General features: G+C 38.5%; 1 pseudogene; it reads right to left on the bottom strand.

Moving 5' to 3' along the window:
- Positions 1 to 2456: 2456 nt before the first annotated feature.
- On the bottom strand, positions 2457 to 16171 carry LOC124020643 (annotated as a pseudogene).
- Positions 16172 to 16796: the final 625 nt, after the last annotated feature.

Here is a 16796-nt window from a genome sequence, read left to right as displayed (position 1 = left end):
AAATAGATGTAAACTATAGATAGATGTAAACTATATATAGATGTAAACTACTCTATAGATAGATGTAAACTATAGATAGATGTAAACTAATCGATAGATAGATGAAAACTATAGATAGATGTAAACTAATCGATAGATAGATGTAAACTACTCTATATATAGATGTAAACTATAGATATATGTAAACTATAGATAGATGTAAACTATAGATAGATGCAAACTATAGATAGATGTAAACTATATATAGATGTAAACTATAGATAGATGTAATCTATAGATAGATGTACTCTATAGATATATGTAAACTATAGATAATGTAAACTATAGATAGATGTAAACTATAGATAGATGTAAACTATAGATATGTGTAAACTATAGATATATGTAAACTATAGATGTATGTAAACTATATATAGATGTAAACTATAGATAGATGTAAACTATAGATAGATGTAAACTATATATAGATGTAAACTACTCTATAGATAGATGTAAACTATAGATAGATGTAAACTAATCGATAGATAGATGAAAACTATAGATAGATGTAAACTAATCGATAGATAGATGTAAACTACTCTATATATAGATGTAAACTATAGATATATGTAAACTATAGATAGATGTAAACTATAGATAGATGCAAACTATAGATAGATGTAAACTATATATAGATGTAAACTATAGATAGATGTAAACTATAGATAATGTAACCTACTCTATAGATAGATGTAAACTATAGATAGATGTAACTAGATGTTAACTATAGATAGATGTACTCTATCGATAGATGTAATTAGATGTATACTATAGATATATGTACTCTATAGATATATGTAAACTATAGATAGATGTAAACTATAGATTGATGTAAACTATAGATAGATGTAAACTATAGATATATGTAAACTATATATAGATGTAAACTAAATATATATGTTAACTATAGATAGATGTAAACTATAGATAGATGTAAACTATAGATAGATGTAACTAGATGTAAACTATAGATAGATGTAACTAGATGTAAACAATAGATAGATGTAACTAGATGTAAACTATAGATAGATGTAACTAGATGTAAACTATAGATAGATGTAACTAGATGTAAACTATAGATAGATGTACTCTATCGATAGATGTAACTAGATGTATACTATAGATAGATGTACTCTATAGATATATGTAAACTATATATAGATGTAAACTATAGATATATGTAAACTATATATAGATGTAAACTATAGATATATGTAAACTATAGATAGATGTAAACTATAGATATATGTAAACTATAGATAGATGTAAACTATAGATATATGTAAACTATAGATAGATGTAAACTATAGATATATGTAAACTATATATAAATGTAAACTATAGATATATGTAAACTATAGATAGATGTAAACTATAGATATATGTAAACTATAGATATATGTAAACTATAGATAGATGTAAACTATAGATAGATGTAAACTATAGATATATGTAAACTATAGATAGATGTAACTAGATGTAAACTATAGATAGATGTAACTAGATGTAAACTATAGATAGATGTACTCTATCGATAGATGTAACTAGATGTATACTATAGATAGATGTACTCTATAGATATATGTAAACTATATATAGATGTAAACTATAGATATATGTAAACTATATATAGATGTAAACTATAGATATATGTAAACTATAGATAGATGTAAACTATAGATATATGTAAACTATAGATAGATGTACACTATAGATATATGTAAACTATAGATAGATGTAAACTATAGATATATGTAAACTATATATAGATGTAAACTAAATATATATGTTAACTATAGATAGATGTAAACTATAGATAGATGTAACTAGATGTAAACTATAGATAGATGTAACTTGATGTAAACTATAGATATATGTAACTAGATGTAAACTATAGATAGATGTAACTAGATGTAAACAATAGATAGATGTAACTAGATGTAAACAATAGATAGATGTAACTAGATGTAAACTATAGATAGATGTAACTAGATGTAAACTATAGATAGATGTAACTAGATGTAAACTATAGATATATGTACTCTATAGATAGATGTAAACTCTGTTTCAGCGAGAGATAAATAAGGTCCTGTCTCTTTACAGAGATAGAGATTTCCTTATTGTTTTGCTAATCGTATTCCTTAATTCACAGCACCGTTAGGATAACCAACATCTGGTTGCATCCATAATGGCACACTATTCACTAGACACACTCAAACACACTACTTTTGACCGTAAAATATGTGTTTTAATGACAAGCATAGACGTGATAAATCTTGATTGGATAGTGATTGGATCATCTCGATGGGATAATGACAACCACATGTTGGCACCAGGTATAAACAGAGCTAGAGATACACTTCTAGGGTCCATCCTTAGATTATATGTGATATGCATTGTCAATCTTCAAACTCCATTCTACTGTGCTCATCCATGCATATTGTGGTTATGAAGATGCTATGGGAGGACCCCAAAAGATCTTGTTCTCCATCTAATTATGAAAGCTATTGTATCATTGAGAAGAACCCAGCTGCCCGAAAAGGTTAATTTTAGAAGGTTTTAATTAGTCAAACTCACAATCCCACAAACATTGCATGTTTAAATTAAAATAAATAAATGAGAAAAACAACATATAACACACATTCTAAAGACAGTGTTTTGTACAGTAAACTATATTATTTGTAAAATCCCAATGTTCAGAACCAAATGAACAGTCCTTTAGAATCTTCCTTTAGAATCTTCACATAACGTCTTCGACCTGTTACAGAGAGAATGCACTACGTATGACTTTTACATTAACGACGGTTTAAATGACAAATAAGCAACAATAACTTATCCTTTTACATCATAAGAAGAACCCACATCATAATAAACACAACATAATTTTTTTTTTGGGGGTGGGAGGGGACATTTACAAAATCCATCAATACACAATTACCATCCATTGATTCTCACAGATGCTGTGGAGAACCTTGTTTGAAATCGTTAGAAAATACCAATTGCTTTGCAGGATTGTTTTGTGTATATGTACATGATGTCTTTTAGAATTGTGCATTGGGCTGTGTGATTGTGTACACACATTGATATCTCCATACAGATCATGTGATAACACAAAATAAATACAGAAATGATGCTCAATTCATGTCTGTCACTGTGACTCAAAACATGTGGAATGTTGAATTTCAATATATACAGTAGCTTCAATATGAAACAGTGTTCCATTTCTGAGAGTTAGCTGGATTACCTGCTTAGCATGTGGAGCCAAGCCATCTCTGACCCAGCTGACTGTACATCTGGAGGCAAATGACTGACTGCTTTCTCCCCTTTTACACTGATTCCACAGGGATCCTGATACCTGTTTCTTTATGTTCCCCATGAAACTGCCGTCTCATGTATCAGACAGCTCTATCTATCCATTCATGCTATTCTGTATTCTGAGAGGCCTATTTCACAGCCTGATGCCTCCTCATACCTCCTCATCTCATCTTCCTCAGCCTCATACTGTACCTCCTCATCTCATCTTCCTCAGCCACATACCTCATCTTCTCATCGTCCTCAGCCTCATACTGTACCTCCTCATCTCATCTTCCTCAGCCACATACCTCCTCATCTCCCTCAGCCTCATACCTCCTCATCTCATCGTCCTCAGCCACATACCTCCTCTTCTCATCCTCCTCAGCCTCATACTGTTCCTCCTCATTTCATCTTCCTCAGCCTCATACCCCCTCAACTCATCTTCCTCAGCCTCAGACCTCCTCATCTCATCTTCCTCAGCCTCATACCTCCTCATCTCATCTTCCTCAGCCTCATGCTTCATCTCATCTTCCTCAGCCTCATACCTCCTCAACTCATCTTCCTCATCTCATCTTCCTCAGCCTCATGCTTCATCTCATCTTCCTCAGCCTCATGCGGTTCTCTTTATCTCTCTTCTTTAACCCATTGATGAATTGGTTGAAGAAGTGCTCTTGGTCTTTCTTCTTCAGCACTTGCTTGAAGCGCTGGTCACGGCCGTACTTAACAGAAAAGTCTTTGAAAGTTGACCTGGAAATAGAGAAAAGAAGAGATCATCCTAGAGAAAGGTTTGGGATGGAGGGATGGATGGAGGGAGGGAGGGGAGGGAGGGAGTGAGGGAGTGAGGGATGGAGGGATGGAGGGAGGGATGGAGGGAGCGAGGGAGGGAGGGAGGAGGGAGGGAGGAGGGGCGGGGAGGGAGGGAGGAGGAGGGAGGGAGGACGGGAGGGAGGGGAGTGAGGGATGGAGGGATGGAGGGATGGAGGGATGGAGGGATGGAGGGAGGGAGGGAGGGAGGGAGGGAGGGAGGGAGGGAGGGAGGGATGTCTTCACAGGTTTAAATATAGTAAAGACTAAAGCTACTCGGTTTTATAATTTTTTGAAATTGTTAGACAATTGTGGTTTTGAGACACGCAAACATGCATAACTGTAGTTAATATTTTATAGAAGCTCTGAAATTGTATTTAAAAAAATATATATATATAATCAGTTATTAACAACAGTTATGAAAAGAAATAAGCAAGAGTTAGGACAAGATAAATGAAGCCATAGAATACAGAGAACTCTGTCCACGGGGTTACAGTAGTCATCACCTAAAGAGAGAGGTAGTCAGGGGTAGAAGAGGTAAGGTCATGAAGATAGAACACTCTTTGTCATCATCACCGTGGTTGATTAAAGGGGAAAGCTAAATGACAAGCCACAACATGCTGACAACAAGCAATCTTGTTTTTATTTGATTAACAAATCCTCTGATCACCCAACCCAAACCCAATTGAGATGGTTTGAGATGAGTTGGATCGCAGAGTGAATGAAAAGCAGTCAACAAGTGCTCAACATATGTGGAAACTCCTTCAAGAAGGTTGGAAAAGAATTCCAGGTGAAGCTGGTTGAGAGAATGCCAAGAGTGTGCAAAGCTGTCATCAAGACAAAGGGTGTCTCCTATGAAGAATTTAAAATATAAAATATATTTTGATTTGTTTACTACAGTAGAATAGTAGAAAATAGTACAAATAAAGAAAAACCAACGAGTAGGTTGAGTCCAAACTTTTAGTATGAAGCTATTTTGTATGAAGCTATTATGAAGCTTAGTTGAATAGTTAAGTCCCCTAATGTACGTGTAATTCTATTACACAGTAAGCTTCAGGTTTTACCTGGATGTGATTTTCGACTCCTCTAGAAGTTTTCTATACTGGTCTTTTGCTTGCAGCAGTTTTCTCTGTTTCTCCTTGTGTTCTTCCTTCATCCTCACTTTGACAAACTGCTCAAACACCTGGAGATGAGGAACACAGGCATGATTGGCAACAAGAAAAATGACTTTGAAGATCATTTTCAAGACAAAGACGACGGCTGTTTCCTAATCCTCTTTACTGTCGACTTAACTCCTCTCACGTTCAGTGGCAGGATCAATCAAATCAAATCAAATCGTTATTGGTCGCATACACATGTTTTTCAGATGTTATTGCGGGTGCAGCGAAATGCTTGTGTTTCTAGCTCCCAACATTGCAGTACTATCTAATAATTCACAACAATACACAGACATATAAAAGTAAAATAATGGAATTAAGAAATATATAAATATTAGTATGTCAGAGTCCGGAGTATATCTATATATATATATGTGCAGTATATGTAATGGGATGTATAGACATTAGGGACAGTATGTGGATATAACATGCAGTATATCTGACGAATACTTGGAAAGGATACTATATGTACAGCAATAATTGAATAGGATGGACTTGACTAGAATACAGTATATACCTATGAAATGGGTAAAACAGTATGTAAACATTATTAAAGTGACCAGTGTTCCATGTCTATGTACATAGGGCAATGTGGTAGGTAGCCTAGTGGTTATATGTACAGCAATATTTGAGTAGCATGGCCTTGACTAGAATACAGTATATAAATATGAAATGGGTAAAACAGTATGTAAACATTATTAAAGTGACCAGTGTTCCATGTCTATGTACATAGGGCAATGTGGTAGGTAGCCTAGTGGTTATATGTACAGCAATAATTGAATAGGATGGACTTGACTAGAATACAGTATATACCTATGAAATGGGTAAAACAGTATGTAAACATTATTAAAGTGACCAGTGTTCCATGTCTATGTACATAGGGCAATGTGGTAGGTAGCCTAGTGGTTATATGTACAGCAATAATTGAATAGGATGGACTTGACTAGAATACAGTATATACCTATGAAATGGGTAAAACAGTATGTAAACATTATTAAAGTGACCAGTGTTCCATGTCTATGTACATAGGGCAATGTGGTAGGTAGCCTAGTGGTTATATGTACAGCAATAATTGAATAGGATGGACTTGACTAGAATACAGTATATACCTATGAAATGGGTAAAACAGTATGTAAACGATATTAAAGTGACCAGTGTTCCATGTCTATGTACATAGGGCAATGTGGTAGGTAGCCTAGTGGTTATATGTACAGCAATAATTGAATAGGATGGACTTGACTAGAATACAGTATATACCTATGAAATGGGTAAAACAGTATGTAAACGATATTAAAGTGACCAGTGTTCCATGTCTATGTACATAGGGCAATGTGGTAGGTAGTCTAGTGGTTATATGTACAGCAATAATTGAGTAGCATGGCCTTGACTAGAATACAGTATATACATATGAAATGGGTAAAACAGTATGTAAACATTATTAAAGTGACCAGTGTTCCATGTCTATGTACATAGGGCAATGTGGTAGGTAGCCTAGTGGTTATATGTACAGCAATAATTGAATAGGATGGACTTGATTAGAATACAGTATATACCTATGAAATGGGTAAAACAGTATGTAAACATTATTAAAGTGACCAGTGTTCCATGTCTATGTACATAGGGCAATGTGGTAGGTAGCCTAGTGGTTATATGTACAGCAATAATTGAATAGGATGGCCTTGACTAGAATACAGTATATACCTATGAAATGGGTAAAACAGTATGTAAACATTATTAAAGTGACCAGTGTTCCATGTCTATGTACATAGGGCAATGTGGTAGGTAGCCTAGTGGTTATATGTACAGCAATAATTGAATAGGATGGCCTTGACTAGAATACAGTATATACCTATGAAATGGGTAAAACAGTATGTAAACATTATTAAAGTGACCAGTGTTCCATGTCTATGTACATAGGGCAATGTGGTAGGTAGCCTAGTGGTTATATGTACAGCAATAATTGAATAGGATGGACTTGACTAGAATACAGTATATACCTATGAAATGGGTAAAACAGTATGTAAACGATATTAAAGTGACCAGTGTTCCATGTCTATGTACATAGGGCAATGTGGTAGGTAGTCTAGTGGTTATATGTACAGCAATAATTGAGTAGCATGGCCTTGACTAGAATACAGTATATACATATGAAATGGGTAAAACAGTATGTAAACATTATTAAAGTGACCAGTGTTCCATGTCTATGTACATAGGGCAATGTGGTAGGTAGCCTAGTGGTTATATGTACAGCAATAATTGAATAGGATGGACTTGACTAGAATACAGTATATACCTATGAAATGGGTAAAACAGTATGTAAACATTATTAAAGTGACCAGTGTTCCATGTCTATGTACATAGGGCAATGTGGTAGGTAGCCTAGTGGTTATATGTACAGCAATATTTGAGTAGGATGGCCTTGACTAGAATACAGTATATAAATATGAAATGGGTAAAACAGTATGTAAACATTATTAAAGTGACCAGTGTTCCATGTCTATGTACATAGGGCAATGTGGTAGGTAGCCTAGTGGTTATATGTACAGCAATATTTGAGTAGGATGGCCTTGACTAGAATACAGTATATACCTATGAAATGGGTAAAACAGTATGTAAACGATATTAAAGTGACCAGTGTTCCATGTCTATGTACATAGGGCAATGTGGTAGGTAGCCTAGTGGTTATATGTACAGCAATATTTGAGTAGGATGGCCTTGACTAGAATACAGTATATACCTATGAAATGGGTAAAACAGTATGTAAACCATATTAAAGTGACCAGTGTTCCATGTCTATGTACATAGGGCAATGTGGTAGGTAGCCTAGTGGTTATATGTACAGCAATATTTGAGTAGGATGGCCTTGACTAGAATACAGTATATACCTATGAAATGGGTAAAACAGTATGTAAACCATATTAAAGTGACCAGTGTTCCATGTCTATGTACATAGGGCAATGTGGCAGGTAGCCTAGTGGTTAGAGCATTGGACTAATAACCAAAAGGTTGCAAGATCAAATCCCCGAGCTGACAAGCTAAACATCTGTCATTCTGCCCCTGAACAAACCCACTGTTCCTAGGCTGTCATTATAGATAAGAACGTGTTCTTAACCGACTTGCCTAGTTAAATGAAGGTAAAATGCAACATGTCAAAAAACCTCAACAGTTCATCCCAAAGGTTATTTGTGGAGTTTTACTAACATAATGCTTTCACCAAGGACACAGATGACAGTAATGAGATAATGGGAGCAAACCCATTAGGGGTCTGCTAAACTGACAGTACTCGTATTCCTAATCCTATCCATAAATTAACACTTGAAAGTTGGATCGGATTTGCCTAAGTAGATGTTATCAAAACACCTATATCTCCACGCATTTTTAGAGACCAAACAACTACAGATTAGGAGCAGAGTGGTATGTGTCTGTGTCCTCAACTTGCAGATGGCCAACATAAACGTTTGCTGTCACTCAGTTAGGATGAATATCAGCAGGTCATATGTTTTTCCTTACCCATGGCCCGCTTGCTATATATTATGCACATTTATAGCTTGTTAGATATTATGCACATTGATAGCTTGCTATATATTATGCACATTTATAGCTTGTTAGATATTATGCACATTGATAGCTTGCTATATATTATGCACATTTATAGCTTGTTAGATATTATGCACATTGATAGCTTGCTATATATTATGCACATTTATAGCTTGTTAGATATTATGCACATTGATAACTTGCTATATATTATGCACATTTATAGCTTGTTATATTATGCACATTGATAGCTTGCTATATATTATGCACATTTATAGCTTGTTATATATTATGCACATTGATAGCTTGCTATATATTATGCACATTGATAGCTTGCTATATATTATGCACATTGATAGCTTGCTATATATTATGCACATTGATAGCTTGCTATATATTATGCACATTGATAGCTTGTTATATATTATGCACATTTATAGCTTGCTATATATTATGCACATTTATAGCTTGCTATATATTATGCACATTTATAGCTTGTTAGATATTATGCACATTGATAGCTTGTTATATATTATGCACATTGATAGCTTGTTAGATATATTATGCACATTTATAGCTTGCTATATATTATGCACATTTATAGCTTGCTATATATTATGCACATTTATAGCTTGCTATATATTATGCACATTTATAGCTTGCTATATATTATGCACATTTATAGCTTGCTATATATTATGCACATTTATAGCTTGCTATATATTATGCACATTGATAGCTTGTATATATTATTCACATTGATAGCTTGTTATATATTATGCACATTGATAGCTTGCTATATATTATGCACATTGATAGCTTGCTATATATTATGCACATTGTAGCTTGCTATATATTATCACATTGTAGCTTGCTATATAAACATTGATAGCTTGCTATATATTATGCACATTTATAGCTTGCATATATTATGACATTTATAGCTTGGCTATATATTATGCACATTTATAGCTTGCTATATATTATGCACATTAGCTTGACTATATATTATGCACATTTATAGCTTGCTATATATTATGCACATTTATAGCTTGCTATATATTATGCACATTTATAGACAAGCATAATTATGCCAATTTATAGCTTATGGCCATATATTATGCACATTTATAGCTTGCTATATATTATGCACATTTATAGATATATTATGCACATTTATAGCATCTATATATTATGCACATTTATAGCTTTTTATATATTATGCACATTTATAGCTTGTTAGATATTATGCACATTGATAACTATATATTATGCACATTGATAGCTTGCTATATATTATGCAAATAGCTTGCTATATATTATGCACATTTATAGCTTGCTATATATTATGCACATTTATAGCTTGCTATATATTATGTCTTTATAGCTTGCTATAATTATGCACATTTATAGCTTGCTATATATTATGCACCCTTGCTATATATTATGCACATTTATAGCTTGCTATATATTATGTCCATGTCTTTATAGCTTGCTATATATTATGCACATTTATAGCTTGCTATATATTATGCACATTGATAGCTTGTTAGATATTATTCACATTGATAGCTTGTTAGATATTATGCACATTGATCTTGCCTCATTCATATTATGCACATTGATAGCTTGCTATATATTATCACATTGATTTGCTAATTATGCACATTGATAGCTTGCTATATATTATGCACATTGATAGCTTGCTATATATTATGCACATTGATAGCTTGCTATCATTATGCACATTGATAGCTTGCTATATATTATGACATTGATAGCATATATTACCAATTGATAGCTTGCTATATATTATGCACATTGATGAAAAAACCAACCAATTATGACCAAACAAATAAATAAATCATGACCAATTAACCAATTATGACCAACCAATAAATAATCATGACCAATTAACCAATTAAACCAATTAAAGGAGGACAACCAGCAGAGTTCACCTGTTCTGTTATGATGTAGGTCCTCTCCTCTGCAGAGTTTAGCAGAAGATACCGTGGATCAAACACGATCTTGTGCAGTTCTTTCTCCCATGTGGAAAACGCTGAAACCTGAAGAGACGAGAAAACATATTTAAGAAAACATTCAGTACATTCAACTTGTGACATGATGTAGGTCTTTCCATCATTCACCCAACCTGTTACATGATGTAGATCTTCCCATCATTCACCCAACCTGTTACATGATGTAGATCTTCCCATCATTCACCCAACCTGTTACATGATGTAGATCTTTCCATCATTCACCCAACCTGTTACATGATGTAGGTCTTTCCATCATTCACCCAACCTGTTACATGATGTAGATCTTCCCATCATTCACCCAACCTGTTACATGATGTAGATCTTTCCATCATACACCCAACCTGTTACATGATGTAGATCTTTCCATCATACACCCAACCTGTTACATGATGTAGATCTTTCCATCATACACCCAACCTGTTACATGATGTAGATCTTTCCATCATTCACCCAACCTGTTACATGATGTAGGTCTTTCCATCATTCACCCAACCTGTTACATGATGTAGGTCTTTCCATCATTCACCCAACCTGTTACATGATGTAGGTCTTTCCATCATTCACCCAACCTGTTACATGATGTAGGTCTTTCCATCATTCACCCAACCTGTTACATGATGTAGATCTTTCCATCATTCACCCAACCTGTTACATGATGTAGGTCTTTCCATCATTTCGTGTTTTTTTGCTGCCTTTGCAGTTGCTGGTCCCTGTGTCCCTTGATGATTAGTTGCAATACAGGGATTTGAGTCCCCATATTGCCACTTTGAAAAGTATGGTTTAAATTCCTTCCTCATGGAAAACTGTTAGAATCTAGGTCCGTCTCTGTGGCTGCATTTAGAAAGGCAACTCAAATCTTGCATTTTTTTTCTTTCACCAATTGATCTTTTGACCAATCAGATCACGTTTGAAAAACATCTGACGTGATACGGTCAAAAGACCAATTTAGTGGAAAAGAAATATCAGAATTGGGCTGCCTGTCTAAACGCAGCCGAAAAGTGCATTAGATTTTTGTATTCCATTCAATATGCCTTTACCCCTCTTTCAAGGAGCATGTCCCTGAAGTGTGTGATGCGGAGCCCTAAGGGTAGAACCGTCCGATGGGGGGAGAGTCACATGTCTCTGCGTCTGCCCTCTCTCTCAGGTCCTCATTACCATCCGCAGGTTCCTCCAGTCTGAGGAGGACAGAAACATACAAGCTGTTCTAGGATGTATCTCAAATGGAAACCCTATTCCCCGAGATAGTGATCTCCTCTTGACCAGGGCCCAAAAGGCTTGGGTCAAAACTAGGCTACTGTACTGTACAGTGGTATTTGTACAGTACAGTATTGTTTCTGTTTTTTTACAAAAAAAATACTTCAAAAGGAGATTATTATTCTGTAGAGTAGTATCATTGTAATGGTAAACTATGAGTATGGTTAAGATGGGGGGGACAAAACTCACTTGTTCCTCTTGGTTTTTGAATAATGTTCATCTTCATCATCAGCATCGTCGTCATCGGCAGACGGAGAGTTAGAACCGTCCTCTGCTGAGAGAACGGACACACAGACAGAAGCGTAGCACACATCCTTTTTTCGAGTGGACTCCAACAGACGCAGAGTGGAACAAACATCCCTTTTCAATGGACTCCGTCTTCACATAATTGGTCATTAAAAACCACTGTGAGAGAACCTATCAGACTAGAGTAGCATTACTGCTCACCGTCTTATCAGCCACAAGTCAATGTTCAGTTCGTCGGGGGTTGTCCACATATTTACCAAAGTTAATTTGCCAGACATGCTTTGTTGGAACAGTGAGGTTCAGGTATAAGGTCATCGATACATAATCAGCTGGTAACTGCAATAAGGCTAAATCAATAAAGACAACCCGACCTCTGGGAAATCTAGTCCGGGGAGATATCATCGCTGACAAGATCCAATCCAATATTTACAGAGCCAGCCACACACAGGACTTCCATATCATCTATTCTAGTAGAACACAAAAGAGATGGGGTGCATCCCAAATGGGACCCTAAAACCTATATAGTGCACTTCTTTGGACCGGGGACCATAGGGAATAGCATGTCATTGGACCAGGCCCATAGGCAATAGCATGTCATTGGACCAGGGCCCATAGGGAATAGCATGTCATTGGACCAGGGCCGATAGGGAATAGTGTGTCATTGGACCAGGGCCCATAGGGAATAGTGTGTCATTGGACCAGGGCCCATAGGGAATAGCATGTCATTGGACCAGGGCCCATAGGGAATAGCATGTCATTGGACCAGGGCCGATAGGGAATAGTGTGTCATTGGACCAGGGCCATAGGGAATAGTGTGTCATTGGACCAGAGCCCATAGGGAATAGTGTGTCATTGGACCAGGGCCCATAGGGAATAGTGTGTCATTGGACCAGGCCCATAGGGAATAGTGTGTCATTGGACCAGGGCCCATAGGGAATAGCATGTCATTGGACCAGGGCCGATAGGGAATAGTGTGTCATTGGACCAGGGCCCATAGGGAATAGTGTGTCATTGGACCAGGGCCGATAGGGAATAGTGTGTCATTGGACCAGGGCCGATAGGGAATAGTGTGTCATTGGACCAGGGCCGATAGGGAATAGTGTGTCATTGGACCAGAGCCCATAGGGAATAGTGTGTCATTGGACCAGGGCCCATAGGCAATAGCATGTCATTGGACCAGGCCCATAGGGAATAGTGTGTCATTGGACCAGGGCCCATAGGGAATAGTGTGTCATTGGACCAGGGCCATTGGACCAGAGCCCATAGGGAATAGTGTGTCATTGGACTAGGCCCATAGGCAATAGCATGTCATTGGACCAGGCCCATAGGGAATAGTGTGTCATTGGACCAGGGCCCATAGGGAATAGTGTGTCATTGGACCAGGGCCCATAGGGAATAGTGTGTCATTGGACCAGAGCCCATAGGGAATAGTGTGTCATTGGACCAGGGCCGATAGGGAATAGTGTGTCATTGGACCAGGGCCGATAGGGAATAGTGTGTCATTGGACCAGAGCCCATAGGGAATAGTGTGTCATTGGACTAGGCCCATAGGCAATAGCATGTCATTGGACCAGGCCCATAGGGAATAGTGTGTCATTGGACCAGGGCCCATAGGGAATAGTGTGTCATTGGACCAGGGCCCATAGGGAATAGTGTGTCATTGGACCAGGGCCGATAGGGAATAGTGTGTCATTGGACCAGGGCCATAGGGAATAGTGTGTCATTGGACCAGGGCCCTAGGGAATAGTGTGTCATTGGACCAGGGCCATAGGGAATAGTGTGTCATTGGACCAGGGCCCATAGGCAATGGCATGTCATTGGACCAGGCCCATAGGGAATAGTGTGTCATTGGACCAGGGCCCATAGGGAATAGTGTGTCATTGGACCAGGGCCGATAGGGAATAGTGTGTCATTGGACCAGAGCCCATAGGGAATAGTGTGTCATTGGACCAGGCCCATAGGCAATAGCATGTCATTGGACCAGGCCCATAGGGAATAGTGTGTCATTGGACCAGGGCCCATAGGGAATAGTGTGTCATTGGACCAGGGCCCATAGGGAATAGTGTGTCATTGGACCAGGGCCCATAGGGAATAGTGTGTCATTGGACCAGGGCCCATAGGGAATAGTGTGTCATTGGACCAGGGCCGATAGGGAATAGTGTGTCATTGGACCAGGGCCCATAGGGAATAGTGTGTCATTGGACCAGGCCCATAGGCAATAGTGTGTCATTGGACCAGGGCCCATAGGGAATAGTGTGTCATTGGACCAGGGCCCATAGGGAATAGTGTGTCATTGGACCAGGGCCCATAGGGAATAGTGTGTCATTGGACCAGGGCCCATAGGGAATAGTGTGTCATTGGACCAGGGCCATGGGAATAGTGGTCATTGACCAGGGCCAAGGTTCCAGTGTCATTGGACCAGCCCATAGGGAATAGTGTGTCATTGGACCAGGGCCATAGGGAATAGTGTGTCATTGGACCAGGGCCATAGGGAATAGTGTGTCATTGGACCAGAGCCCATAGGGAATAGTGTGTCATTGGACTAGGCCCATAGGCAATAGCATGTCATTGGACCAGGCCCATAGGGAATAGTGTGTCATTGGACCAGGGCCCATAGGGAATAGTGTGTCATTGGACCAGGGCCCATAGGGAATAGTGTGTCATTGGACCAGGGCCGATAGGGAATAGTGTGTCATTGGACCAGGGCCATAGGGAATAGTGTGTCATTGGACCAGGGCCATAGGGAATAGTGTGTCATTGGACCAGGGCCATAGGGAATAGTGTGTCATTGGACCAGGGCCATAGGGAATAGTGTGTCATTGGACCAGGGCCATAGGGAATAGTGTGTCATTGGACCAGGGCCCATAGGGAATAGTGTGTCATTGGACCAGAGCCCATAGGGAATAGTGTGTCATTGGACTAGGCCCATAGGCAATAGCGTGTCATTGGACCAGGCCCATAGGGAATAGTGTGTCATTGGACCAGGGCCCATAGGGAATAGTGTGTCATTGGACCAGGGCCCATAGGGAATAGTGTGTCATTGGACCAGGGCCGACATAGTGTGTCATTGGACCAGGGCCATAGGGAATAGTGTCATTGGACCAGGGCCCATAGGGAATAGTGTCATTGGACCAGGGCCCATAGGGAATAGTGTGTCATTGGACCAGGGCCGATAGGGCGTGTCATTGGACCAGGGCCCATAGGAAATGATGTCATTGGACCAGGGCCCATAGGGAACAGGGTGCCATTTAAAAATGCAACCATGAGATGGTTTGACATCCTAAAGGTTCCATATAGCCCTTCCATTCGTGATCATCTCCTTCAGTGAACAGAGACATCACGATCCTCTGGTAGTCTGGGATCGACAGGCAATGGAACTGACCCACTGTATATAGGATCTAGTATATCAGGCCATTTCATTGGCCTCCGTATTAATTAACAGATCACTAAAAAAACATGTTTATTAACATCATTAGAAAAATAGCGGACTGATAATGAGCTTCTCGGTTCCATCGAAAGCCACGGCCTGGTAAATACCCGCTTTACCATGAAGAAGAGTCCTAACGAGGCCCAACTAAACGACCAGATGAAGACAAGCCAACGGGGAAGAATTACCACAAACTTACTGGACAAAGAATCCTTTTTGCGTTTATGTGGAGGATCTTCTATAATCCTGTTGAGATCCTCTCCACGGTCTTTCAGATCTACTGGCTGATCCCAAACAGAGAGCTGTATCGTTGGGTTGAAGAAAAACACTCTGTCGTCCCCGTCCACACCACACACCTGAGGAGAAACGATCATAATAATGTAAGGATGAGAGTTGAATTAGTCATGCCTGTCCGGTTCCCTACTGGTGTGTGTCAACGCAAGATAGCTGAGATGGTGTTTGCCTGTCAAGAATAAACATGTGTTTTGTAGACTAGAGAGCCAGTATGATGCCTCTGTCAGGTCTTTAACTTTATTTTTAAAGTTGATGCTCCACTCTCTGAACCCTTCAAACTTCACTCTGCAATAATAATAATAACATTCTAAACACACATCTGTGGAGGGCAGAACCAGAAGTGTTCTATGACATGATAAACAACAGTATGACAGGAAATGATCTGGGGAGAGCAGAACCAGAAGTGTTCTATGACATGATAAACAACAGTATGACAGGAAATGATCTGGGAGAGGAGAGAAGAACCAGAAGTGTTCTATGACATTATAAACAACAGTATGACAGGATCTGGGGAGAAGGGCAGAACCAGAAGTGTGCTACCCACTGGACCTACCTGCTGGACCATACCTGCTGGACCTGACCAGCTGGACCTACCTGCTGGACCTACCTGCTGGACAGAACCAGACAGGACCTAACTGGAAGGACCTACCCACTGGACCTACCTGCTGGACCCAGAAGTGTTCCTGCTGGACCTGCTGGACCTAC

The sequence above is a fragment of the Oncorhynchus gorbuscha genome, unplaced genomic scaffold (genome assembly GCF_021184085.1).
Source record: "Oncorhynchus gorbuscha isolate QuinsamMale2020 ecotype Even-year unplaced genomic scaffold, OgorEven_v1.0 Un_scaffold_869, whole genome shotgun sequence".
Lineage (NCBI taxonomy): Eukaryota > Metazoa > Chordata > Actinopteri > Salmoniformes > Salmonidae > Oncorhynchus > Oncorhynchus gorbuscha.
This window is presented reverse-complemented; position numbering and strand designations above follow the sequence as displayed.